The sequence below is a fragment of the Talpa occidentalis genome, unplaced genomic scaffold, assembly GCF_014898055.3.
Source record: "Talpa occidentalis isolate TD23 unplaced genomic scaffold, MPIMG_talOcc4v2.1 talOcc4.3, whole genome shotgun sequence".
Lineage (NCBI taxonomy): Eukaryota > Metazoa > Chordata > Mammalia > Eulipotyphla > Talpidae > Talpa > Talpa occidentalis.
Genome location: NW_023603184.1, coordinates 70,689,539 through 70,715,769, shown reverse-complemented (window position 1 = coordinate 70,715,769; position 26,231 = coordinate 70,689,539). Strand labels below are relative to the sequence as shown.

The following is a 26,231-nucleotide window of genomic DNA, read 5'->3' as shown; positions in this document are numbered from 1 at the left end:
GTACAAAGTCCTTGGAGTCTACTTTTGTTGGCTTAATTTCTACAAAATTCCCCCCTTGACAGCCTGGTTCCTTAGATATTATTATTTTGCATTGAGAACATGTAATTGACTAGTCTTTATCTGTGGGAATCCTGAGAGTTCTGGGTTAGAGCTTATTCCTTTGCTTTTGATTCTGGTACACACTCTGGCATGCTACTTAATTAGGACAACATTCAATTAATTTCCAAAATCTGTAGTTTTCAAAATTCTGATATTTGTATACGTTTGAGTTCTAAGGTTACATAAAATACATCTTTGTTTACAAATTTTGATGCTGATGTTTGTGTAAATTTGAGCTCTTTCTGCTTCCTTTTTTGTTTATTTACATGGGGTTTGTTGTTATTGTTTCTATATTGTTTATAGCTCCTAGAATTTTCTTTTCCCTTCAAATGTAACATATATATGAAAAGTATAATTGATTTTTTTTTATCACTTATATTGCTGGAAACAGAAATACTGATTTTTAAATGAAGCCCTTGCCTTTACCACTGATCTAAGATTGCTCTCTGAAAATTCTGCCTGGAGACTTTCTTGCTAAGTCCAACTGCCTCTTCTTGAGAGTTATCTACTTGAAAGCCCTCATTTCTTAGCCAATCTTTCTCTCACTGACTTCTGTGGCTCTATTTTTTCCTTTATTGTTCCAACTCTCTGACCAGCCATTTTCAAGATTCATTAATAGCTCTATTTTTTAGTGTTTCTTCTTTGGATAAAAACACCTCTCTTGGAAATCAGTTATCTGCCTAAGCTAGTGTCCTGACCTCCAAACACTGCAGGTTAGCTTTCATATTGTTTTCTATGGTCAGTTTTCTGAAAAACACATCCTATGACCATTTTTGCTCTTAAACACTGATAATTTTTCATTGTTAAAATATACAATTTTAGCATTAAAAATCCTCAATATTATGGCTCTTAATCTCTTTTTCTCAGCTACCAAATTCCTCATGTACTTCATGTACTGCACCACCCTGTGCTTCTTGGACCAGGATGATTTTTTTCTGTATTTACTCATAACCATGAGTATCTGCTTCTCTCTGCCTGTGTACTGATATGATATCCTTCCTTCAAGGTTAAGCTCATATGTCACCTTGGTGAAGGTTTGGTCCACTCCCACCTCTAGCTAGCTGCTCCTTTAGTACTTGGTACATGCTTTGTATATAATGTATATTTTGTGTTGTCATAGTTTTTTTTTTTTTGTATTTTTTTTTTGAGTACGGTATTTTTCATCTTATTACTTGAATTCTGAGCACATTCTGAGTAATACTCTGTATTACTTAAACAAGTTCCTCTATTATTAAAATAAGGGGTTGTAGTTAGTGGCTATAAGGGCATATTAGATAGGATTTATACCAGCTTTTATTTAAAAAGTGGAGCTCAATTTAAAAAAAAAACTGTTAGTGTTGCATAAGCAGTAAGAATTCCTATTTTTAATTTGGAAGAATATTTCCCTTAGTCTCCTGTATTATCAGGGGAGTTCTATTTTTATATTGGATCTTCTAGTGGACTGATGGTCAGAATACCAGGGATTCCTTGATTCTAATGAAAAGGTCCTCCCAGAGAATGTTTAGTAAACTCCATGGCCTTTGAAATAAGTTCATCATTTCTCCAAATCTCTATTTTTTATTTTTCTACTTAAAATTACTATGATGCATAAAGATGTAGGCAGTATGTGCCTATTTTGAACATTTTTTCTAGTAGATTTTTTTTTTTTTGCATAGGGTTGCCAGATTTAGCAAATAAAATAGAGACCATTCAGTTAAATTTGAATTGCAGGAAAACAATGAATGTTGTTTAGAATGTCCCAATATTGCATGAGACATATTTACACTCAAAAAAATCATTTTTTATCTAAAATTCAAATTTAACAACATTTTGTATGTTATCTGGCAACCCTACATATGTTCCACTTCCAGTTTCTTCTTTCTTATCATAACCATCTAAAAAGTACACAAAGGGTTTCTACATTCAGAAATGAAGATTTCTGAACATGAACATGATTTTTTGGGAAAACAATCAAAAATAGATTCCTTAACTTGCAAATTGTAAGTGTAGAAAGGAATGTAACATGGCGACAGGATAATTAATTCTAAAGTGGGGTGGTGAAAAAATAGTATTGTAGTGAAAAACTGGTCTCAGCTGTGGGAGTTTACTAGTTCTAAGTATGTTCCTGGTATTTTTTCCAATATAAGTAACATTGTGGCAGGCACATCTGGTTGACACACACTCCGAAACTCAGTAAAAATGCCTGGGAGAAAGCATGCGTGAGTGCGTGTTTTGAGTTCAACAGCCCTTTGTTATGATGGAGTGGAAAGGGGCCATGAACACGGTGCCGAAATGCAAACTAATTGATGGACAGTATAATCACCACCTTAGTTAGCACCCTGGGACTCTTCATACTAGCAAGCTGTAAATTTAAATGGAAACCAAGAGGATAGTATACAGCTCATAGCTCTGTGTTCCATTACTTCATGTGTGAAATATTCAGCTAGTTCAAGAGGGAGGTTTAACAGATAATAGCTGGAGAAGAACTGCACAGTGATTAAGGTAGGACTGAATTGGGCTGGTAAAAATCTCTGTCTAACCTATGTGCAGATAAGAGTCTCTATTTGAATGATTAAACCTTGTACTCAGGATGAGACAGTTTTCACTTTTGAGTACTGAAGTTAAATGATCTCTTAGCTTCCACCTAATCCTAAAATGTGCAGCCTTTTATGATTATGTGATTTGGCATAAGATGCATCTTTACGTAAGCTCAGTCACTCAGGGTGCATTTATCTTTTAGAGTCGTTATTTAGGGTCATGGAGTGTACATGAGCTTTTTAATCAGACTGTCTTAAGTTCAAATCCCACATAGTTCTGCCCCTAAACTCGTAACATAAACTTTCTGAACCTCAGTTTATTCACCTATAAAATGAAACTGATAATATCCATTTCTCAGGGTTCTGGTGTAGAGTCACTGGGTTTAGTAGATGCAAATTGCTTGGTATTTGTTATTTGCTTCATGAGAGGTAACCTTGTACTTCTCTATCTGATGCTTTTTTTTTTGCATTCAGCTCTTTGCCTGAGCCTTATGTATGGATGCTGCCTGTCTTCCCACAGTCATTCACTTCCTGCTTGCATTTCTGGCTTTTTGCAGACGTTTTAATTGGAGGGTACACTGAAGGTGAGGGAGCATGTTTGCCCTGGCCTGGAAATGGCAGAGAGCTGTTCTTTCCCATGTCAAATTCAGTCATTTGGCATTGGCTGCCGTCAGTAACGTGTTGAGAAAGGCTAACCTGGTTTGGTGAGAGGCAAACACCCTAGTTGACTTATGAAGGCTTTCGTTTACGCAGGAAGGGAAAATGTTGGTATCTGCAGTGTGTGCTCGATAACTTTTTCCTCTGTCACATTGTGAAGTAGGAAATTTGTCCTCAGGAAAATGATTCCCCCCATCTGTACCCTTTCCTTTCCTTTCCTTTTTGTGCCACCTTCCCCGTGTTCACTAATATTCCTGTACTGGTTGTGTGTCAGAGAAAATAAAGAATGAACTCATTTCTTTGTATCAGAAATTGGAGAGTAAACAATCATTTCCTTCTGAGGAATGCCCTGGAGGTAAAGGCAAGGTGCTTTCAGCTAGGCTTAGCCTTCAGTGTCTCCAGATATGAGCTGCTTATCCTAGGTCAATGTATGTCACTGCTACAAAGCACCTTGCACAGGAAGAATGCAGGGGACATGAGATTCTCCAAGTCACCCTTTGAGCCCTTGGCAGTTCCAGCCTCCAAGACAGCTCAGTGACCAGTCTGGCTTGCTAGCTGATGAAGATTATAAAGAAAGTTCTATTATATCCAGGGACCTAGTGGGTGAAATTATTTCTTAATTTCTGGGAAGCTCAAACAACTAAAAAGGCCTTCCTTTCCTTTAGCTGTTTGGCTTGATTCTATGATTATAGTTGCTTTTCTTTAATTTAGAGCTGTTAAAATGTCAGTTTCCCTGAAAGAACCTAAGAATGGCAGCATGGAAAAAAGTACTTGAAGATATTTAGCAAGTGAGAAGTAGAAGTGATATCATTATGAATATAAAATAGACTTTCTGGGGAAGGTGGACAATCTCTGAAATAGAATAGCACAGAGGGTTATGGGGAACTTCAGCTATTCAGGCATCTACCTATTATCCTAAAAGAAACCATTTTATATGTTTTTTAAAAATAACATTTGTTCTGATTATTATTGTAGAAATTTTGCAAATATATAAAGATTTAAAAAATAAACATTTCTAGTAAGCCTGCAGGAAGAATTGACCCAGTTAGATAACATCATTAGTTCATTTCCTTCTAGTCTTCATTTTTCCCTGAATAGACAGTAACATATTTGCATATAAACTAATAACCTAGGCAGCTCTTATTTATCCAAGGCTACAAAATCAGGTCAATTTGTTAATTTTCTTTAAACTTTTTTTTTTTTCATGTTAAGTTATGCTAGCTTGAGTCCCCTAAAAATGTAGTCGGCAGAAAGAGTTCTTCGGCTGCTTCTGAGAGTTTTTCAGAAACGTGGTCACATAAATGCTCAGAAACCGACCCTTGTTCTGCTCTGGCCTCTACTTTCCACAATTGGGCTGGAGATGCTACTTCCATTGCCCAAGGGATGTAACCAATTTAGTGATTCTCACCCTGGTCCTCCCTGGTGGCCACTAGTGATATCACCACTACTTTTTTTGGAACAGGATGCTGCTCATTCCTTGGCCTTTCCTCCAGTTCTTTGGACTTCTCTTCCCTCATTTTTCAATGCATAGCTCAGAACAGACTTTTTCAAAAGGATTTTACTGAAGTGTAGGGGATATGGAAGAAAAATATAACAGAAAGTAATAAAATTGCTTCTAGAAATGTCCATTTTAAAAGGTGATCTGACCCTAACTTCAAAAACAGTGGAAATCTTCATACTCCAATAGAATTCAGTTTTCATGTTGTCCCAATGCTAACCCCTTTGACAAATTTTTTCAAAATTGTGTCATAGTTTCTTTACACTTTGAATAAGAATCCAAGTATGTAAATAAATTGCAATAATTCATATGTTCATAATTCTCTTTATGCTTATAAGTTCCTCCTGCTTTACTTCCCTTGCAGTGTATTTATTGAAGAAACTAGATTGTCCTGTAAAAATTTCCTCTTCTAGATTTTGCTGATTGAATTCGGTGGTGGTGTTTAAGATGTTTCTCTACTCTTGTAATTTTCTTTAACTTGGCTTTAGAACTAGATGTTTGATCAGATTGAGGTTCAATTTTTGAGCAGGAGTGTTTTGTAAATGATATTTTTATTTATTTCCTTCAGTATGTATGATTTACCAGGTTGTCTCCTTTGGAGGACAATAATAATGATAATTATCGCCCAGGCCCATTAAATTACTATGTATCTAGGAGGAACTATGCTAATTTTATCCTTTCATTTTCATTTACTAGTAGAATAATTCTATAAAAACTCCTTATTTAGGGCCTCCCCGGTGGCGCAGCGGTTGAGCGCTGGGTTGGGAAGCTGCCCACAGCCTCTGTGGCGCTGTTTTGATCCCTGGCTGCTCCCCGGCCACCGGAGGAGGGTCCCACATGGCACGCAGACCTCTCCTGCCGCCCGCTGCTCCCCTCAGCAGTGTACTTCGTCAATCTGCCTGTTCTGTTCCCCGCTCTGGCTCTGGTGAATTCTCTCACCCTCCCGCGCTTCTGACTGTACCCAGTGCTTGTATAAACAAAACAAACAAACAAATAAATAAAACATGCCTCTATAAAAAAAAAAAAAAACTCCTTATTTACTGACTACCTATTGTATGATAAGTAGAGAAAATTTTGATTCTTTGCCTTTAATAGTTTTCTAAGTGATGAGTTAGTTCTTTAGCATCCTCTATGGTGAACAGTTATTATTTTCTTCTTTTTTAGTGTTATTAAGAACTGGTATATTTGAACACATTTAATGTGTTTCAATTTAATGGGTTGTAGTTATTCTTAATAATGTTCCTTTTTTTTTCCTTTTTGGACAGTAGGAGCTTCTTCAGGTTGTCAATAAAACTTGATGGCATGAACTTGGTCATCTCTGAAAGATTCCTTTCTCTCTGCTATCAGATATTTCAATCTCTCCTGCCTTATACTGGGATCTTTTATTTATCTGAGGAGCCCTTGTTTCATTGGGTGGTAATTGGTATTTTCAAAGCCAGATTGAAGTTCTCTGGGAGGCTCATTGCTAGTGGCTTAGTCATTGTTCCCAAGACTTATGCTTTATTTAGAACTTTATAATTATTATGGATTAAAAATCAGTGACATCAAGTAATTATTAATTTGCTTCATTTCCTAATGTATATGCAATAGCTTCTAAACCACCAATCTTATTTTAAAAATTGAATACCAAATAGAATTTAATACTTTTTTATGTGTGTAGTTGTGTTTGTTTGTGTGTGTCTCCCTTCTTAGGATATTTTCCACTAAGAATGTTCAGTAAGTCACTGAGTGGCCATTCTCTGAATGTTATGCCACCAACCTAGATACAGGTTGCTTTATTTCATTTTGATTTCAGATTTTAGGATTTGCTAAAGTTTGATCCATCTGTAAAGGCTTTTTAACTCTAACATTCTATTCTTAGAGCTGTATCTCTTAGTTTAGCATTAAATCAAAAGTGTCATTAAGGGTATGCTATATATAATGTGCATTCAGAATCATCATGTGTGCTGAAATATGCCAAGGTTCCAAATCTTGAGTCTGTAAAGAGGCTGTTAGAGCAGGATACAGTTCTACCCAACCAGTGCTGAAGGGAGACCAAAGGAGTAGTGAGATAACTGTGAATGCTTTTTATATGCACTGAGAGACATCATGTAGCAATTGTGTCATAGATACTGCCAACTTGCTTACTGTAGTTTTGAGCCTTTTGATTCCTTCAGCTATGCTGCCAAAATTCTAATGTCTGGAAGTATCCCCTGAGCAAAAAACATAGGAGGAGGGAAGAGGGAGCCAGGGGTGGGTGTGGCGCATTGGTGGTCTGTGGTGGACTTATTCCAGGTACCTCGAGCTCTACGGCACATCCCCACCTGGAAATGTTTTTTCAGGAAGGAGAAACTCATGAGTAGAAACTTTCCTTCTGGAGGGACAACACCTGGGATGACAGGACTTGCTTTGCAATGGATTATGGGAGAGGGCTGCTTCAGAAGATTCTTTGAATATTCATTCCAAGGACTTATGCAAGATCTGTGAGAAAGAAGGTAGCAAAACTAAAAAAAGTGCTTTCTTCAAATTGCTGGTAACATTGTAAGAAGACAATCAATTCCAGCTTGCTAGTTCAAGTATAATTAGGTGCTATTTAAGATTTGCTAGGAACACCTTTCCCACTTGAGTGAAGGGACTGCTGGACCACCTGGAGAACAGGGAAGAGGAAGAGGGAGACCTCAGAATTGATCCAATCCCCATGTGAACAGAGTCAACTATAGAGGACATATTTCGGTGAACCTCAAGAAATGGCATCAGTGCCTGTGGAGCAGGCAGGAGAGCTACAGTTGGTGTCACTTAACAGCCAAAGGATTGTGCTTGAAGAAGCTTCCAATTCTGTTTCATAGCATTGGTTATATTTACAAGTGAATATGAAACACTCCCTATATTTCTTTGAATAATTGAATAGGGCCTAAAATAATTATATGTGAGGTGGAGTTAGATTAATACAGCTAAGCTACTGTTATTTCAGTGGTATTTGTAGTCCTGACCTGATGTGGATGGAAGATAAACAGTCTTCCTGAAGAAAATCTTTCTGAATGATCATAGCAGTGGACTTAAGCATAAATATTTCCAGTATAATATACATTTATATGCATTAAACATTATAGAGAGTAGAATGGGCCATGCTCATATTGTAAGCTTTCAGCTAGGAAATGATTCTTTCAAAGGCCATGGAGGTTTTTCTGGGCAATGTCTGCATGGGATGGTAGCTTTCGCTCTGCCATTCTGTGTGATCTTTTTCTATGACTCCTAGGGAAGTAGGAAGGAAGTGTTTTCAAGCCTGGATTTTGTGCACTTCAACTTTGGGATGCTGTACCTAGCCCTCATAAACTGTTCGTTTTCACCATTTGCTTTTGCAACACTAAGTTTCCTTCACAAGAAATGTATTCTGGGTTATATTCCTTATCAGTATCTGCTACTTACAAATGCTGTGTGGTAGATGTGCAATCCAAGTTCCTGATGAATGACAATTCCCTCTTAAGGAAAATATTACAGTGGGTTTTGCATTCATTCAGTGCTTCTTAAAGGTCAGGTAGACAAAGCCAAAGTAGTCCATGGCATAAATTTGATCCATTACCCCCTCCTTGCTGCACTACTATATTGTGGCAAGTGTAGGGACATAAAGCTTACATCTTTTTCTTTTTTTAGTCTGTATTTCTTATCACCAATGTATTAATAAGGAAAAATGGACTTTCCTCCAAGGAATGTTTACATTGATCATAAAAAGAGATTAAAAGCATAAAAAATAAAATGCTGACCTAATGATCACAATACCTTACATTTATCCATCCTTTTTCAGTTTAAAAATACTTTAATAGATGTTATTTGGGAGATCTAGGTTATTATGTAGTTAACTACAGTGCTTTTACGTGTTGTGTATTTGCGAGTGAAGATCATGTAGTGATAAAGATGTGCCTTTTCAATCCAGATGTTCTTATTTGGTTCAGGTTTTTCTTGTTTCTCTGAGAATATTTCAGTTGTGCTGTTGGTTGTGAGACTAAATCAAGATATTTTATCCAATGCCTACCTCTCTGTTTCTTTACATAAGAAGATCTTATTTCAATAATTAAGCTGAGATATCTCCCTAGAAGGCTTTTTTGGCAATTTGGTTTTAATTTTCTGTCTTTCTAGAACATCGTTATTGATGTTAGTGTTCTTAACAATATGGGAATATTATATCCTGCTAGTGGAGTCACGCTTACTAAGCAAGTGAGTTATCCATGAAGAGAAAGTTTGCTCTTTTGTTATTGAACAAAATTGATTGATTGATTATAAACACAGCAGGATATTGACACATCTCTCCTGATGTCTAAGAATTTTGGTTGAAGGGCCAAACTGAAATCTATCAGTGGTAAGCACATCACATTCTTAGGGTGCTACCAGATACTTCTACAAAGGATGTGTTTTAAGTGAACAAATTAAGTCAAAACCACCATCCTTCCCAGTCTGTACAAGAGAAGACTGAATATTAGAATGCAAGGATTATTTGAGCACAGTTTACTAGGTGAGAAGGTGTTTAGCTTCTGACTTTTAGCGGTGCCCTTGTAGCTTGCAGGAGCCTACAGTGCGTTTGTAGTTGCCACATTACCCCCACACAGCCTTCTTATCTCTGGTAGAATATTTTAAAGGAAATCTGACATCATGTCCTTTCATGGGTTGTAAGAAGTCTTATTATATTCTTGAAGAAAAAAGAAAGACAAAATTAACACAAGAAACCTTTTAGAGGGGAGAATTCCTTTTGTCTCTGATTGACAGTCAAGCAAACAAGTGAAAACACAAAACCTCTGGGAAGTTGAGGGGCCCCATGAATCTGCCATACTAACAGATATTGCAGAAAAGTGCCAAAAAAATGAAAGGGGGTGAATTCTCTGCTCTTGCTCTGGATCCCACCTTGGAAGAGTAAGGCTGCTGTAACTTTGAGGACAGGGGAAGAGATGAAAAATGCTTTTTGCAGCTGGCAGAGGTGGAGGGGGACTCTGAGAGATGTGACAACCCATTTGTTGCAAGTGATCTGATGATGCATCAACAAAGAGCACTTCACCTCCTGATCTTGAATGCAGTGCCCCTTTCAGGCATTTAGATTGTGCTAGTATTTCAAATTTAAATCCAAGGTCATTTCTCTGGGCAGGAGGTCACTCTCACATTTCTAAGAACATCAGAGAAGTACAAAAGCCCTGAAAAGCTCTGAAAACAAAGACTCTGTATTCATCCCTTCTTAGGGGAGCACCTTGCTAACCCCTCAGTCTTCTCTGACTAGCACAGATCATATTTTCATGGGAATCTTTATCAGTGAGGCATTTCGACATAATTTTTTAAATTTGAAAAACAATGCACGTTTACTGTAGGAAATATAAACAGAAAGAAGGAAGATAAAATAATCTTAGTTTTACAACTCCAGAATAAATATGTAAACATTGTGTTATATTTTTGTTTGTTATAGTTAAAGAAAGCTTTGTGGTGTGTGTGTGTGTGTGTGTGTATGTGTGTGTGTGTGTGTGTGTGTGAACTTCTAATTAGTGGAATAATGCTGAACTGTTTAAGGGCCTTCATTTTTCACTTGCAGTAAATACTATTTGCAAATCTGTATATTGGGGTTGCCTAAAACTTTTCAGAGCCCCTTTCCCTGCCTTGTTTAGCATGGCATGTTGAGAGAGACAGGGAATGTCACTTACTAGGAACTAATTACTGTGTTCTGTCGCACAATGGAAGTGAGTGAAGTCTGTGCAGTAATCAATGGGGCTGTTAGTTGAGAAATTACCTCCTTGTGTCTCCCTCTTCCTTACCTTTCCAGCATGTTCCTAAGACACACACTGCCACTATACAAATGCATCTACAATTCATTTTCATCTGAATCTAGTTTACTTTCTTTGTCTCTTTCATTAATCCTCTGAACTACATGATAAATGTAAGATTGCCTATTGTGAGAAAACATGACTCGTGTAGCCCTTAGAGTACAATTTTGCATAGAAATCACCCTACTGTGTTTCTCACCAAAGCATTAAAGAGGCAAAGATGATCTAAGAGCAAGAACCCATATTTAGCATTAGTTCTGGGTTGAAAATGCTACTTATTGATAATGAGGAGGAACGATACCCAAGAAATCAGGAAAGATGGCCAGTTCTTTTGGGATCATTTGCCTGTTAATGAGATTCAGTAGGTTTCTGAAGACTAAAAGGTATTGCATTTCTTCAAATGAAGCCAACCCAGGAATTTAAATTAAAATTCCTTTGGAACTGTTCTGTGTGGGTGGTGTCTTTCTTCAGCTAGTTATCTTATTTATTATTGCTATTTGTGATGAGTCACTCTTGACAAACCCTTTCTGAATATTTGAGCCTTATTCTAAAAGAATGTTTCTAAAATTTGTGATGGATGTTTATTATGTCTCTACAACCACTTTTTTCTTTATCCATGGCAGGAGTTAGCATATAAAACCCGGTTATGGTAGACCAATTTGGAGAAGGTTAGGCTATCCAGTAGAGATGATCTCAGACTTGAAATTTGAAGCCTGCTTGTCTATAGGGTGGGGAAATCAGGAAGATTGGCCACACACATCTTAGATCACCGATGGCTACTCTCAACAATAATTTGTAAGGAAGGAGAGGGACATATGTATGGTTTTTCTAGTTGGTAGGAACATCTAACATCTTCATATTATGTGACTTGTAACTACTCATTCCTAGAAAGAAAAGTGGCAGAAATTCTATTTTTTTTTTAAAGATTTATTTATTTATACTAGCACTGGGTACAGTCAGAAGCGCAGGAGGGTGAGAGAATTCACCAGAGCCAGAGCGGGGAACAGAAATACACTGATGAAATACACTGCTGAGGGGAGCAGCGGGTCTGCAGAGAGGTCTGCGCACCATGTGGGACCCTCGCTGGTGGCAGGGGATCGAACCTGTGCTACAAAGGCTGCAGGCAGCTTCGAAGCCCAGCGCTCAAACGCTGCACCTACCAGGGTCTCAGATGAAACCTATCACCTACCTTGAGGTGATAGGTTCAGATTATTCTTTCCATTTTTCCTAAAATATAAGACACTTGGAGATGAGGGAAGGCTTGCCCAAGGTGGCACATTGGGTAATACAGTGTCAATGCAAGAACCTGGGTCACTTGTTGGCAGTCTTGGTGCTGCCAACTGATCACTCATGATTATGTATTACTTGTTCTTGTTTCTAAATTACTGACAACAGAGGAGTATTCACATTGTAGTACATGAAGTTTTTGATCAAAGGAGTGATGTTACTATTATTTTATTTCTATGGATAAAATACTACCTTGAATTGTTAAATTTATTCTGGGCTCTTGGTGTTCTAACTTCATCTAATAGGCATGAGATTCTCCTTTTCTTGGCTACCAGCTATTTGAACAGCGCTGTTTGTTAATAAAATGCCTCATAGTAAGAACTATTAATTAATTTGGTGAGTAGTTCATTCACTCTTTAAATGATCAATATAATTAATATATTGTTTCTGTATAGTCCTCTAAGCTCTTTTTGCCCACATGGTAGAATAATATTTGAAAATGAAGGAAACGTGTCTTTTGAGAGAGAGCAAAGTATTTGGTCGTAGAAAATACACATTACAGAAACAAAAGGCTATTATAATGTGACTTTCAAAAATGATTATGGAGGTATCGCTTTATTGTTTTAATTGTGTGTTTCATGTAATTAAAAACCACTTTTTCTGATTGCTATCAAATAGAAGAAATAACTATCTTGTAAACAGATAAATGTTAAAGTCAGATTCACATTACATATTCATTTAATCCATAGATTAAAAAAAGTGTTCCAAATTACTAGAATTTGGTATAGGAGGGGAATTTTCTAACAAGAAGCGAGTTGACACCAGTAAGCTGTTGTTGTGTTTCACCAGCATCAAATGATCAAGTTCAAAACCAAAATCTGTTTCTGTCATACAGTCATTGAAGTAAGTCTCAGACTCACCTTGAAGAAAATACACATGGGATTTCTTTGTGGCTACTTGTGTTGGATAGAAATGCTAGTGGTGAAGCAGGATTTTAATCAGACATTTCTGAGATACATATTTTTAAGAACAAGGATTTAGAAATTTCACCATTTCCTTCAGTAAATCTAAGGTTGAACTTTTGAAATTATGTGTGCTTCCCCTTGGACCCCTTATTTTGAAAACTGAAGCATTTGAAATGCCTGTAGGCATCTTCAAATGAATTTTATAATTTACAGGATCTGCGACTCAGGAGGACTTCATCAGTCTTTCTTCCTCAGTGCCTCTTAACTCCCCCACCTCCCAATTTTAATCCAGTATTGTCTCAGCTTGTTTGATTTTTGGCAAATATGTAGATGTAATTGATTCTTGAGTGAGTGTCAGCTCTTTCTGACACAATGGTGTGGGGGCTGGTTAGACTTAGTGAGCTGGCTGAACAAGACTGAATATATGCAATTTTATGCCCTCCAAGTGGAGACACTGCACCCGGGGCCACCAGTGGCTCCCGTTCCTGGCAGTAGCCTTAGAGAGGAAGTGGTGACCTCCCTTCCTGGCTTAAAGATGAATGGATAGCCTCAATGATTTGGTGAGACAATTTCTGTGAAGAGTCTACCTGGAAACAGCTTTTTGGCATTTTTTCTGACATCAGACTTATTAAAATTAGGAATTAAAGACGTTGGAATTGAGGGTTTTCTATATAATATGGATACTGTCCTAATAAATTATAAAAGTCCATTAAAAAAACATTGTAGGTTTTAGTATATTTTAGTATATTTAGGCTTAGTTTTGGAGATGAAAATAAAAGACCGGCGATACACTCAGGTCTTCGTTCATCACCACCATTACAGCAACCCAGTAGCATCTGATATCAGTGCTGCGATGCTGATTATGAAAGAAATTTTAGACCAACTGAACTGTGTCTGTGGCTCCCTCCAATTGTTTTCTTTATTCTCTGATGGCCAGCAGTTGGACCAAATACACACACACACAGAGGAATGTTATACCCCAAGGCTGGGTAAGTGGTAGACACTGAGCAAACACCTATGGATTCAGTGTTCTGACACACTCTTAGGCCAGCTCCAAAACTCACCTGAGCGCCTCTCCATTTCTGGAACTGGCTTGTGAAGCAGCAGTTCTTTGATGTGCTCAAAACGGTGGGGGCAACTTGGTAAGGATTCCTCAACAACTCCTGGACTCTGTAGCTCCCCAGATGATTCTGAGACATGCAAGAATTTGTGAACCATTGTTTTAATATCCTTTGTGGGGACTGTCACATCCTGGCCTTCATTGTGGGCCAGGTCTTTTAGATAGGGGATGGATATTTAAAAATCTTTTAGATGTACTTATACCAATATTGAGAAGGTAACATCAGCTTTCTCCTAGAATTTATGGACTACGTATAAAAGATGTAGTAAAGGAAAATTGAGGGAGTTGTTTCGAAGTTTTATGTGATAAATAAATTTCCTTTTTAAGTAAATTAAGAAAGTTACTTTTCTACAGACTTCTTAGTACCCCTTATATGCTTATTGTCAATGTAATATTTTTTTTAGAATATTTTCCTGGACAAATGATGTTGCAGTTTCTTTTATTTATTTATTTATTTGTTTGTTTATTTTTTTGTGGGACCCTCGCTGGGGAGCAAACTGGCACTACGGAGGCTGTGGGCAGCCTCGCAGCCCAGGGCTCAACCGCTGCGCCACCAGGGGAGGCCCGCGGTTTCTTATTTTTTAAAGTATTTTTTTTAAGATTTATTTATTCATGTATACAAGAACCTGAGCACAGGCCAGATGTGTGGAAGGGTGAGAGGATTCACCAGAGATAGAGCAAGGAACAGAACAGGCAGATGTCTTTAGGATGTTACCTAAAGCAGTGACTGAAATACACTGTTCAGCAGTGACTGAAATACACTGCTGAGGGGAGCAGTGGGCGAGACTGGAGAGGTCTGCTGCACCATGTGGGTATCTCGGTGGCTGGCCAGGATTGAACCCATACTGCAGAGGCTATGGACAGCTTCACAGCACTGCGCTCAACTGCCTTTGCCACCAGGGGAGGCCCTGCAGTTTCTTTTTTAAAGAAATTGTGCTTCAAGGCATTTTTTAAGTTATATTCAAATCTGCTTCAAGTTAGGTATGATCAGTGTTTGCAAGGCCAAAATGAGGACTATGGTTTTTTCCACTGGTTAAATTATGAAAGTATGTACTATTTTTTTCTACATGAATATGCGGATGCAGCTAGTATCATGTGCAAAGGGATGGCTTCATTCAGTTTTAGCGAATGTATTACTTGATAGTTTAAACACTTTATTATGGTTCTTTGGCTCATAAAATCTCAGAGGTGGCTCTTCCCCCCACCCCCAGTTTATTTATTTTTGTGTATAAGAACTGGGGTGTGGGCCAGAGGTGCAGGAGGTGAGAGGCCTTACCAGAGAGAGTGGGGAACAGAACAGGTGGATTTACTGCTAAGGGGAGCAACGGGCAAGGCAGGAGTGGTCTGTTGCACCATATGAAGGTTCACTCCCTGGCCGGGATCGAACTCAGGCCACAGAGGTGATAATGCTAAGACTTAACCCCTAGTCCACCAGGGAGGCCCTCAGTGGTGTCGCTTGTCTTTTCCTACTTGATTTACTCAAGTCATTTAGCTGTGTAAGACATGCTGAAGGAACAAGGAATGAATTTTTTTTAAATGCCCAAAGAGCAGAGATGCATTTGTTACTGTTTTTTTGTTTGTTTGTTTGTTTTCCAGGGGTGGGGGGGTGTGGTTTCTCAGGGAGTAAGCAACATACATAGGAACAAATCAAATCAAGAAAAGCAAAACACTGAGCTAGGCAAAACTGCAAATGAAAATGATTTGTATTGACATACCCTATACATAACAAGCTTTTACAAATGGATGAGCAGAGCTATTTCTTGCAACAATTTCTAAACAGACGCTGCAGCTAATTCAGGAACTATGACTTCAGGCTATTCCACTAAGTTCTTTTATATCCTCCAGCCCTGCTCATTTTCCCCTCTGCACTCCTCACCATATCTTCAACCCTTCCATGAGTTGCTAAGAAACCCACCGAGAAGGTCAGGGACTGCAGGATCGGCATTGGAGTCACTATGGATTGAGCTCTAGCTCAGTGCCCAGACCACACAAATATCCCTACCTCCCCTTGCCTGAGGTGAGGATCAAGGATTTTCACACTTAATTGCACCAGGCAGAGGATAAATTCAAATTCACATAGGCCAACCAACCAATTTAAAGAGAGCAAGGAGGTCGTTATTTGAGCTGAGGGGCCAGTGGCTGAGAGAATTGGACTTAGAGATCGAGAGTCCAGTTTATTTGGTGAGAACACTGTGCTTGTCTGCTAAGGAGCTTAAGGCACTCGGTAGGGATTAATCCTGCAAGCAGCCCTGGGAGGTAGCTAAATCTGTATTAATTAAAACTGCAAAATATTCTCTACCTATTTAGTTCTAGTCTTGAAAAAGAAAATATTTTTCATAGAAAGGCAAAGGAAGAGGGAAGGGAATGGTGATCGATGTGAAGTTACTTATTTGTTCTCCCCTTTATGATTAGAGCAAGGAAAAGAAGAAAGGCCAGTCCTGCATGCTGAGCAGTGGAGATGCTTATGTTGGTAGGCAGGCTGAGGTAGACCATGGAACTCCCAAACCTGCCTACTATAGGTTCTGCCATCCTCTGCATGAAGACAAAACATGCTTTAGTGTGTAAGTCCTTCGATAGAAAAGAACTTGAGTACAATTAGTGTGCAATAAAGAGAAGAGAAAGAATATAGTTAAAAACTTCCCCATAAGATTTCCCCATAAGACTTCCCCTTAGTTACCCATTCCCTCATGGGTAAATGCCCTTCCAAACAAAGTGGCCCAACGCAGGGCCACTGAGGCGCCAAAAGTTGCCATGAATCCAAGGCATCTCCTGGTGGGGACCCACAGGAACAGGGCAGAAGGGAGCAGACAAATCTGGAAGGAAAGGAGCAGAAGCAAAATCCAAGTCAAGATAAAAGCTGCCATTTTCAGCGTCCCAATGGGTCTCTACCCTGCATCTCTCTCTGTTTCAAGTGTCTCCTTCCATGTCCCCCTAGTCCTTGGTACAAGTCCAAGGCCAAGAAGCAAGTGTGGTTTCTTTACATGTCTCTTTGTTCCATGTGCCTCCTCCAGGTCTTCTTCCTCTCTTCCTTCTCTCTTCCTCTCTCTTCTTTTTCCTCTTCCCAGTTTTTTCTAGCTTCATGTCCCAGTGTAGCTCCACCCTTCTTTGGGTGGAACAGGGAACCAGGAGCCTCCCCTTTCTATGGATGTCACACTCTTCCACTTAGATGTCTGGCTACTTTATGCTTGTCTCTGCTTTTGAGTCAGAGCAGATGCAGGACAGGAACATGTAGAGGTGAGCACTGATTCAGGACATCCTGTCTGATGTCCATTCTGACTACGACTCGTGTCCTGCCGTTTAATGCTTATACTAGTCCTGTGTAGCAGGCTCTGCTTTTACCCAGCCCCTTGCACAGAAGAAAGTTGAGTCCTGAGAGTTGAATCAACACAATCGGGAGAGCTTGAGATTCAAACCTGGTTGCTTTCTCCAGAGCCTGCCTGGTACCTGTGCTATGTTACTCTCGGTAACCAAGGACAGTAAGCCTAGAGGAAATGAAAGAGTCGAAGTTCCCTCTGAATTGTAATCTTAATTAGGTAACATCCTAAAGACATCTTTACTTCTTGTGAGCCCTGCTCACTAGCTGTTGTGCACATTTCTCTTCTCATTTGGACATACCTGCTCGTCAGACTCTGCCATGCCCAGGAAGCTTTCCAGACCCTGCAGTGAGGCACACAGCCCCTGTTCCTCCATAACACTTGCCTCTCCCTCTGCTTAGAGCAGTAAAGGCTGTACAGTGCGATCTCTCATGATCTTCAGAGTTTCTAGTGCAGGGTTTAATAGTAGATAGGTGCCCACATTCTGCCTAATAAGATGTGGGAGAAGGTAGACAACAGATTAAGTCCCTGCACACATCGGTGCTACTGGGCACTTTTAGGGAAGAACGCTCTTCTGGAAGCTTCTGGGGAGGTTATATTATTCCATGGTTCTTCCTATATTATTCTACCTGTTCTTCCCTCTTTCTCAGGTGACTCCATGATTTGTATTTTTTGGTTGACCCCCAAATTAAATACTCCTTCCCATTCATTTTCTCCTCTTTCTACCTCCTACTCATTGTTCTTTATGTCAACTAATGAACATAGTCCTTCTGCCTGCTACTAGAAATTCTGGAGTCATCCTCAGTTGCCACCCTACCCCTTCTTCCCCTGATTCTTCTTAAGTCGGTGTCCAAATCTACCCTCCACAACTGCAAGACTGATGAATGTCTCTCCCTTCCCCTATCCCAGGGCTGGCAAGCCATAGTAGCAACAGGCCAAATCTGGCCCAAGGCCTATTTATGTAAGTAACATTTGATGGCAACACAGCCACACCCATTTGTTTTTGTATTTGTCGCTGCAGAGTGGAGTAGTTGCAAAAGAAAACTTCACAGCTTGCAAAGCCTAAACTGTTCATGGTCTGGTGCTCTGCACAGGTTTGCCTCTGCTCCAAACTCTTCTAGAAACTTTCCACTGCTACCAAAGACATTGTGCTCTTGCTTCCCCCTTGAACAATACTCGTGGCTCTCTCTTTACCTACAAGAAAAAGAACACATGCCTCAGCCTTGCTTTCAGCTCCTAACACTCTGGGACCCACCAGCCTTTATAACCTCAGCTCCCCTGGCACCTGCTGATACCTGATCCCCAAGGTCACTGTACCGCTTTTCATTTCAGTACAGACTCTTCATTTCTCTCCCCTTTGCTATCACCAAGTTTCCAGGGTTTCCCCAAAGTTGCTCTTGTAGTGATCTTCACACTTGGAATGATCTGATCCTAAAGGAGCAAACATTCTCCTTGCTGGATTTTTCTGTTTTCTGAAGCACTTCCTGTGACTGCCTATCTTGACTAGATAGTTCTACAACAGCCTCTTCTCTGCTCTCCCTCATCCACATTTACCCCCTTGCAATGTCTTTTTCCCAAAGCAAATGGATTGATATTTTATTTTTTTTAAAGATTTATTTATTTATGCATACACGAATTGGGGTATAGGCCAGAGTTGTGGATAGTGAGAGGACTCACCAAAGACAGAGTAGGGAACAGAACAGGCAGATTAACTGAAGTACACTGCTGAGGGGAACAGTGGGCAAGTCAGGAGAGGTCTGTTGCACCATGTGTCACCTCCCTGGCCGGGGATCAAACTTTTGCTGCAGTGGCTGCAGGTAGCTTCATAGTGCTGTGTCTTAACCCCGTGCACCACCAGGGAGGCCCCTGGATTGATATTTTAAAAGCATTGTTCAGATCACATAACCCTCCTGCTACTTGTTCTTAGGATGAAGTCCTTGGCTTCTGGTGGGGTCTGTGGTCAGTCTGACTTCTACCTAAACGCCTGGCCTCACTGCTCACAACTTGTTCTGCACTCTGACTAGACTCACCTTCTTTCTGCTCCCAAGCACGCCAAGCTTGTTTCCATCTCTGGACTTTCACAAATGCAAAAGTTTAAAGAATCCTTCATGGTAGGGATTTAAAGAGCAAACGTGTTTGTCACTGTATTTCAAGTGCTTAGTCCCATGCCTGACATATTGTTGGAGACTAATAGTTATTTGCTAATGAAAGATTGAGTAAGTGGATACATTTTCTGGCCTTCCAATCAAGCAACAGTAATTGAATAAACACATTTCACAAATTATTCACTCAGTGGCCAGCAGGCAAGCCTGGCTCCCTTTTATTTCAAAAAGGCCCAATTTCATTTCCATTAGCACATATGCAGAAACAGTTCCTTTGCCCTTCTATCTTTCCTGTCTGGTTGTTCAATCTATGTGGTGTGGACTGTGAGGTGGGGGGACTCTGCGGGAGTATCTGGGGTTCACCTTGGCTAGGCTGAGGCTGAGTGGAGGGCCAAAGTGAAATACCTTATCCTCAGGGAGAGGCGCTGTAGTGGCTATTGGAAAGGGGTTGGCCAGGAAAGAGGCATTTTCTCCTCTGAGAAAACAAATTTGAAGTCAGAGTCAGAATCAGGAGAGCCACAGGATGTGTAGACAGAACAGGTGTGAGAAAATGCTTGGAACCACCCTAAAAGGAGGTACTGGAGCCGACTCCCCACAATGGGGCCTGTCCTCCGATGGCTTCTGTCAGGGGTCTTTAGAGCCCTATAAGAAAGGATTCACGTGTAAAGAACTTTCTCTATTGCTTCCTAGGAAAAGGACCTTTATTCAAATCAGGAGTGAAAGTGCCACACATTGAGAGGGAGAGGTGCCCAAGAAGCCTCCGTTAAGGGGATTTATAATGGAGCTTCATTTTCCACCAATTTACAGACAACTCCTAGTCTCCCTGCTTATAAGGCAGTCAGCTCTGCTTCGGTGGGCACGTGAGCGGTTCTCAAAGGCGCCCCTATGGCTCATTGTTTGGGGTCTGGCCTCGGAACAAAAAGGGTTTTGTGTGCTTGCTGCACTGTGTGCCAGGACTAAAATGTTTCTCTCTTTCCCTAGAGGCAAACTTTTCTCTCTCTTGCTCTCCTTTCCTCTCCCCATTCTTCTCTCTCATATTTTAAGTTCTGATCTTGAGACAATACCAAGGAAATCTATGGGGCAAATGCTCTCGAATCAAATTTATTTCATCCGAAGCTTCAGGCCACTTGGCTATGTACAAGAAAATAACTATTTCTTGAACTGAATGAAGTTTCTGTAAGGTCTGTTATTAAATTTTGGCAAAACATACTCAATCTTTTTCAAGTTCACCTTTTGTATATTTGACCAATGCTGTCTTCTGTGATGAGTTTGTTCTCTGGGATCTGTATTTCCAGACACACCCTGCAATGGGTCCCTAAGAAATTCCCACCTCTTTGGAGGTATGGATAAGGAGAGTGCTGTCATTTAGACTGCACTGTAGGCAAACCTGGTGAAGTTGAACTTCAGCCAGCAAGTAGATGTGGCAGAAGGTGGCTTCTACTCCCAACTCTTCAGAAATCTTTTGGCATTCCCTCACCTCACCATGGGGTGTGGGACTGATTGTCTTTAAATCTGTTGCTAGGTTTGGATAAGCTGATTGGACTCTTCCCAAAAGGCACTGGGAAAGCCCCTCTCCCCTCCCTGTTTGTAATTCCATGCCCTCTGGGGCAGTGGACAGTTTCCTGGCAGATACTTGTGGAGACATCTTGACTCTGTGTGTCATCCAGAGTCCCAGACGCTGGGGCCTCCCTATGCTATCAATGCCCATGTTCCCACCACCACCACTGCTAGCCCTGTCCTCTCTGCTCTTGGCCTCTTCTTTTCAGTTAATATAGTCAAGGCCTGGCCTGCCTTGTAGTCAGTGAACGTGGGTCTTATATGCAAGATAATGTATTACCCAATTTTCCAGTGTGCTTGGCTCTTAAGAAGAGTTCCCTTCAAGGCTTCTCTCCTGCCAGTCGTCAGTTGGCACCCTTCTGCTGCCAAGCCAACACCCCTAATTCCCCACCTCAGCGTTCCATCAGGTATTTCACTTCCCTGTGTTCTTCCATCCTATGCAGCAGCAAGGCAAACACCTGACAGGAGAGCAGGCGAGCCCTTCCCACTGGTCCTGCAGGCTGCAGTACCTGATCCTATGTGCCTTCCTGCTGGGGCCTGTGAGGGCTGCATTTCCTCTCACACAGCCTCTCATACAGGCCGTCTTCCACAGTTTTGAATCTGAACTTGAGAGGAAACATCTGCCACCTGCTGTGGATTGAATTGTGTCCCCGTAAGATATGTTGAAGTTCTAACCTGAAGAATCTGTGAATGGGCCCTTGTTTGGAAATAGGGTCTTGTCAGATGTAGTTTAATTTAGATGAGGTCATGCTGGATTAGGTGATCCTGAGTACAGTGGCCACGTCCTCATAGAGAGGGGAGGTGTGGGGACACACTGACACGCAGGGAGAATGTCATGTGAAGACAGAGGCAGATTTGAGCAGTAAAGCTTTATAAGCCAAGGAATGCCAAGGATTGCTGGCAACCAGTAGGAGCTAGGAAGGCACAAGGAATCATTCTTCCCTAGAGTCTTCAGAAGAGTTTGATTTTGCATTTCTAACTCCAGAACTGTGAGGGAAGAAATTTATATTGTTTAAAGCTACCCAGTTTGTGGGAATTTGTTACAGTAGCCCTGGGAAACTGGCGCACCATCTCTGCTCCTGTATTTCCACCCTACGTGGCATTCTACACATTGGGTATAATGTGTCAGCCACCTTTTTGGGGAGCTGCCACCTTATCCACTTTGGCAGGGCTGGTGGGTATTCAGGGAAAAGGAGACACACCCGATGCAGTTTAAAAACACTGGGTCCTTGTTGTCAGGGAGGAAGCTTTTTATTGGATTCATTTTTTTTTTTTTGTCCATTATTGTACAATTGGACTTGTGAAAGCCACCAGGTGAAGGCCTGACTACAGTTCTCACAGAAAGGGCCACTAAGGCCTGCTTCAAATTTAACCCTTCAATATGTGTGGTCCAGTTCCATTCATCAATTTAGGACAGGATTTTGGCGATAAGGCCTACACTTACCAGGAAGACACTTTAGTTTTCTGGAGCATTTTCAGAGCATGTGTGTGTTCTGTGTATATGGCTGTTAGAAGATGAGGAATTTCCTGCATAGAAATAATAGTAAGTAGCAACCATGTGACACAGTTATCAGCCCCGTTCCATGTGCTCTGCAAATATCTCATGTAATCCCCAGGACAATCTGATGAGTTGGTAATCTTAATACCCTCATTAAAAAGGTAATGAAAGTAGGCACAGAGAGGCTCAGTAACTTGTCTAAGATTACCTAGCATTGAAGTCATAGAGTAGAAAGTCCCATTTACAAAGTCTGAGTCCTGAATCTGTTCTTTTAACCACAAGACTATTTAGAGCCCTTTTTATCCCAGTTTATCCAGATGGTTGTTGATACTCATGCCAGTTTTTACATCATTGGACTCAAGTCTTCCTTGCCCATTGGCATTCTGTGGAAATTACAGACATGAGAGCATTGACAAATGGAAAACACAGCAGGCACAGGCCAGGAGAGAGGATTAATTATTCCTTATTCATAAAGAGAGTCATGGTGTCTCCACTTGGCTATGCATGGAGTAAAAGGAGTCACATCAACTATACATAATAACCCAGAGCAGTGAGGGGGGCAAGTCAAGAAAGGCAAAGATGGGGGCAAGAATAACAATAGCCTCCTCTTATAGGTCAGTGATTCTCAAACTTGAATATCCATCAGAATCACTGATGTGTGTGTGTGTGTGTGTGTGGGAGTTCTTTAGATTTCAGATTGCTGGGCCTCAACCACAGTGTTTGTGAATCAGTAGGGGCATTGGGTCCAAGAATCTATATTTCACAATAAAATTTTATTTCTCCAGGTAATGTTAATGTAGTTAGTCTGAGTACTACACTATGAGTACCATTAATTCAGGCTAATTCCCACTCTGCTTTGGTCGATGCTGTGGTCAGCTGTTTAGATAATCACCGAGACCACATAACTAAGATCTTTGATGTGGTGTTTTTTCCCAATTATACTATTGGCAATTTGTTTAGGGGAGCAGATTTGGCAAGCAGCCATTTGCATGAGGATGGGCAAACCTACAAGCTTCACAGTGCTAGCCCAAGTAGGTTGGCTATTTGTCAGCAGACATTCATCTCTTCTATAGTAGAATGAGAGAAATTGGCTTATGTCTTGCACGGAGGATGGAGGCTAAGCCTCCTGAGAAGAAATTCTCACTGCTCTGAAATGATTTTGTCTAATTCTCTCTTAAAACTGAGGAATTGACGGGACTTTTGACAATATTCTCTCACACAGGAGCAACTTTTTTCCATGTTCGTCTTCATTTCTGCTCTTCCCCTAATAAAGCAGGATGATCTTGCTTATCTTGCCTGGAAGCTTACATTTGGTATCCCCTCGGGCACCTGCAATTGTTTATATCACAATAGAATTGAATGTGAATCCCATCATATTTCAGGTGTTTATTTAATCATTGGTTTCTATTCTGAGCCCCTTGGCTCCTTGAGAGCTGGATGTTGGCTCATTTAACTTTCATATTCAGCATGTATCTATAGAACGAATCAGTGACTATATAAATGAGGAAATAAATGAACTCAATGACTCTGCATTACACTGTAACTTTCCTCTAGGAATTGAGTAATCCGGTAAGTAGCATGTCATATTCATGTCTTAAATTAATTATCTTCACCTCTTTTAAGCTTTGTCAAAATTGTACAGAATTGGTCTACCTTGACATGACATACTGTGAGTAAAGGCAAGTGGGAACATTTATGTCCAGTTTGTAGGTGATCAAACAGGGCAGCAGACTATAGATAGTGATATAAGGAGAATCAGCTAGAAATTCAATTCTTTTACATGGGATCACATGACTCAGTTCAATTTCATATTGCCAAAAATGTATTGAGTACCTAATTACTGTGATGTCTGAAAAAACAAATCACAGGCTGAGACTTTAGGAGGTCACAGTTTAACCTGGGGGATGAACTTGTCCATCCTCTGATGGCAGCAGACCCAGGAATTCTGAGGAGAAATGTGGGAAGAACTTCAACCAGCCTGGATGTGTTGGAGAGAGGGAACTTCTCTCACTTAAGTTGGATTTCTGAGCTTTCCCAGACTTCAGAAGTCTAGAATCAGAGGCTTCCTATGATGGAGATGATAACTCAGCACCTAGCTACCTTGCCATCCTGCCTGGCAGGATGGCAGCAGTATAAACCCCCCTAAAGTCATCATTCTGCTTGACTTATCAAAGAAAGATTAGATCCACATAAAGGGATTATATCACAACCCTGAGGGAAATTTTGAAGAATATTTTCACTAATTGTGGATTGAAGAATATTTAGATGGGAAGCAAATAACAGCCTGTATGAATGCATCACTGCTTCTTTCTATCAGGTTCAAGTGGTCTGGACTCTTGTCTGAACTCTTGGGAACTGTCCAATGGATTTGTGGATGTTCTCATATGCACAGGGGAAAATAGCTAAAGAGTTTACCTAAGGCAGAGCTGAGGTCTGCTCCAAGGGCCTCCTGCACTGAGTCACACCCTCATTGTGTGCTATGTCTACACACAGCCCCTCCAGGGCCTCTATTTCTTTAACTCTTTTTCATAGGAGAAGAACTTGAGGCTAGGAGAGATGAAGAAACTTGGAAAAGATTGCAGAGCTGGTAAGTGGCAGATCATACTATAGCACCCAAATGTTAGTCTGTCTACTGGTTTCCTAAGCTTCTGGGGAAAGGAAAACCAAAAATTTTAATGAAGGAATTTTTTCCCTGATCCTTTTTTATTTTTATTTTATATCTATCTGTCTGTCTATCTATCTATCTATCTATCTATCTATCTATCTATCTATCTATCTATCTATCTATCTATTTATTTATTTTTTGTGGGACCCTCGCCGGCAGCCGGGGAACGAACCAGCGCAGCCTCACAGCCCAGCCCTCTACCGTTGCACCACCAGGCGAGGCCCCTTTTTTTTACTTTTATTAATATTTTTTTTTAATTGAGGCAACATTGGCTTACATTATTGTTGGTATTTTGGGAACATAAGATCCCTCCTTTGAGGTTTATTTACTGTCAGTTCCTGTCACTACATCACTCATAGTCTACCAACATAGTCCACTGCGCACCTTCCCCTCCTTGTTCAACCCCCTGTCCCCTCTAAATAAGGTTTTTAGTATACACTTAGAAGAACTGAAATCTATTTTAAGATCTTGAGGTTTACTTTCTGGCATTAAAATACTCTTTTGTGTGTGTGTCCAGTAATAGTAATAGAAGAGACCACTGATCCCAAGTATATGCTGCTTTGTTTTTATTATTTTGCCATGAAATTCCAAAGTTCAGGACCTTTGCATCTACACTGCACAGCTGGTTATGGTAACTTACTCTTTTCTTTTACAAGATTTATATGCACATTTGTGGGCATGTGTGCATACATACACAGATATGTTTATGTCTGCATATCTGAGTAATGGGCAACAATAAATAAATTTTAAAGAAGTAGTTCTGGACTCGCCTTGTGGATTCTGCTTCAGCTTTGTTGAGAGATAATCTACTAAAAAGTATAGTAGTAATGACTATTTACTTTTTAACCACTATGAACTACTGAATCTTCCTCAGGAAAAGCAAGCCAGATGTCCTTGGAGCTTTATTTCAATAGGACTGACCCAGCCACTTTCTGCTTCAAAGATATTTATATTTTGTCTCCTGGACGTGGGGTAAGGCTGAGAACAAGGCTTAATCCAAATGAATTCCCATTTTGCCCGTGGTTGAAAACCAGAAACCAGAAACCAGAAAACTGGTTATGCTTATTAAACTACAATTTTAAATCTCCTCTTGTTTGCATTTCCAATGAACTAGGAAAATAAAAGCCATTTTTCATCAAAACTTGACATTAATGTTACACTGATTTAAAACAAACAATTAAACAAGCAGATGTTTTCCCTTTATAAAAAGGCCATGAGAGGAAAAGTGTTTATGGAAAA

The 26,231-nt window shown here is 40.2% G+C and overlaps 1 protein-coding gene across 22 annotated transcripts in view; it reads left to right on the top strand.

Moving 5' to 3' along the window:
* The window catches only part of NCKAP5 (NCK associated protein 5), a 1,249,968-nt gene that overhangs the window by 357,076 nt on the left and 866,661 nt on the right, over positions 1–26,231 (top strand). For 13 of the 22 annotated variants that reach the window (XM_054699647.1, XM_054699644.1, XM_054699651.1 and 10 more), the window contains one exon: positions 24,860–24,914. The exons of the other annotated variants lie outside the window; for them this stretch is intronic. The gene's annotated coding sequence lies outside the window, so the exon portion shown is untranslated. The remainder of the gene's footprint in view (positions 1–24,859; positions 24,915–26,231) is intronic. 22 annotated transcript variants of the gene reach the window in all.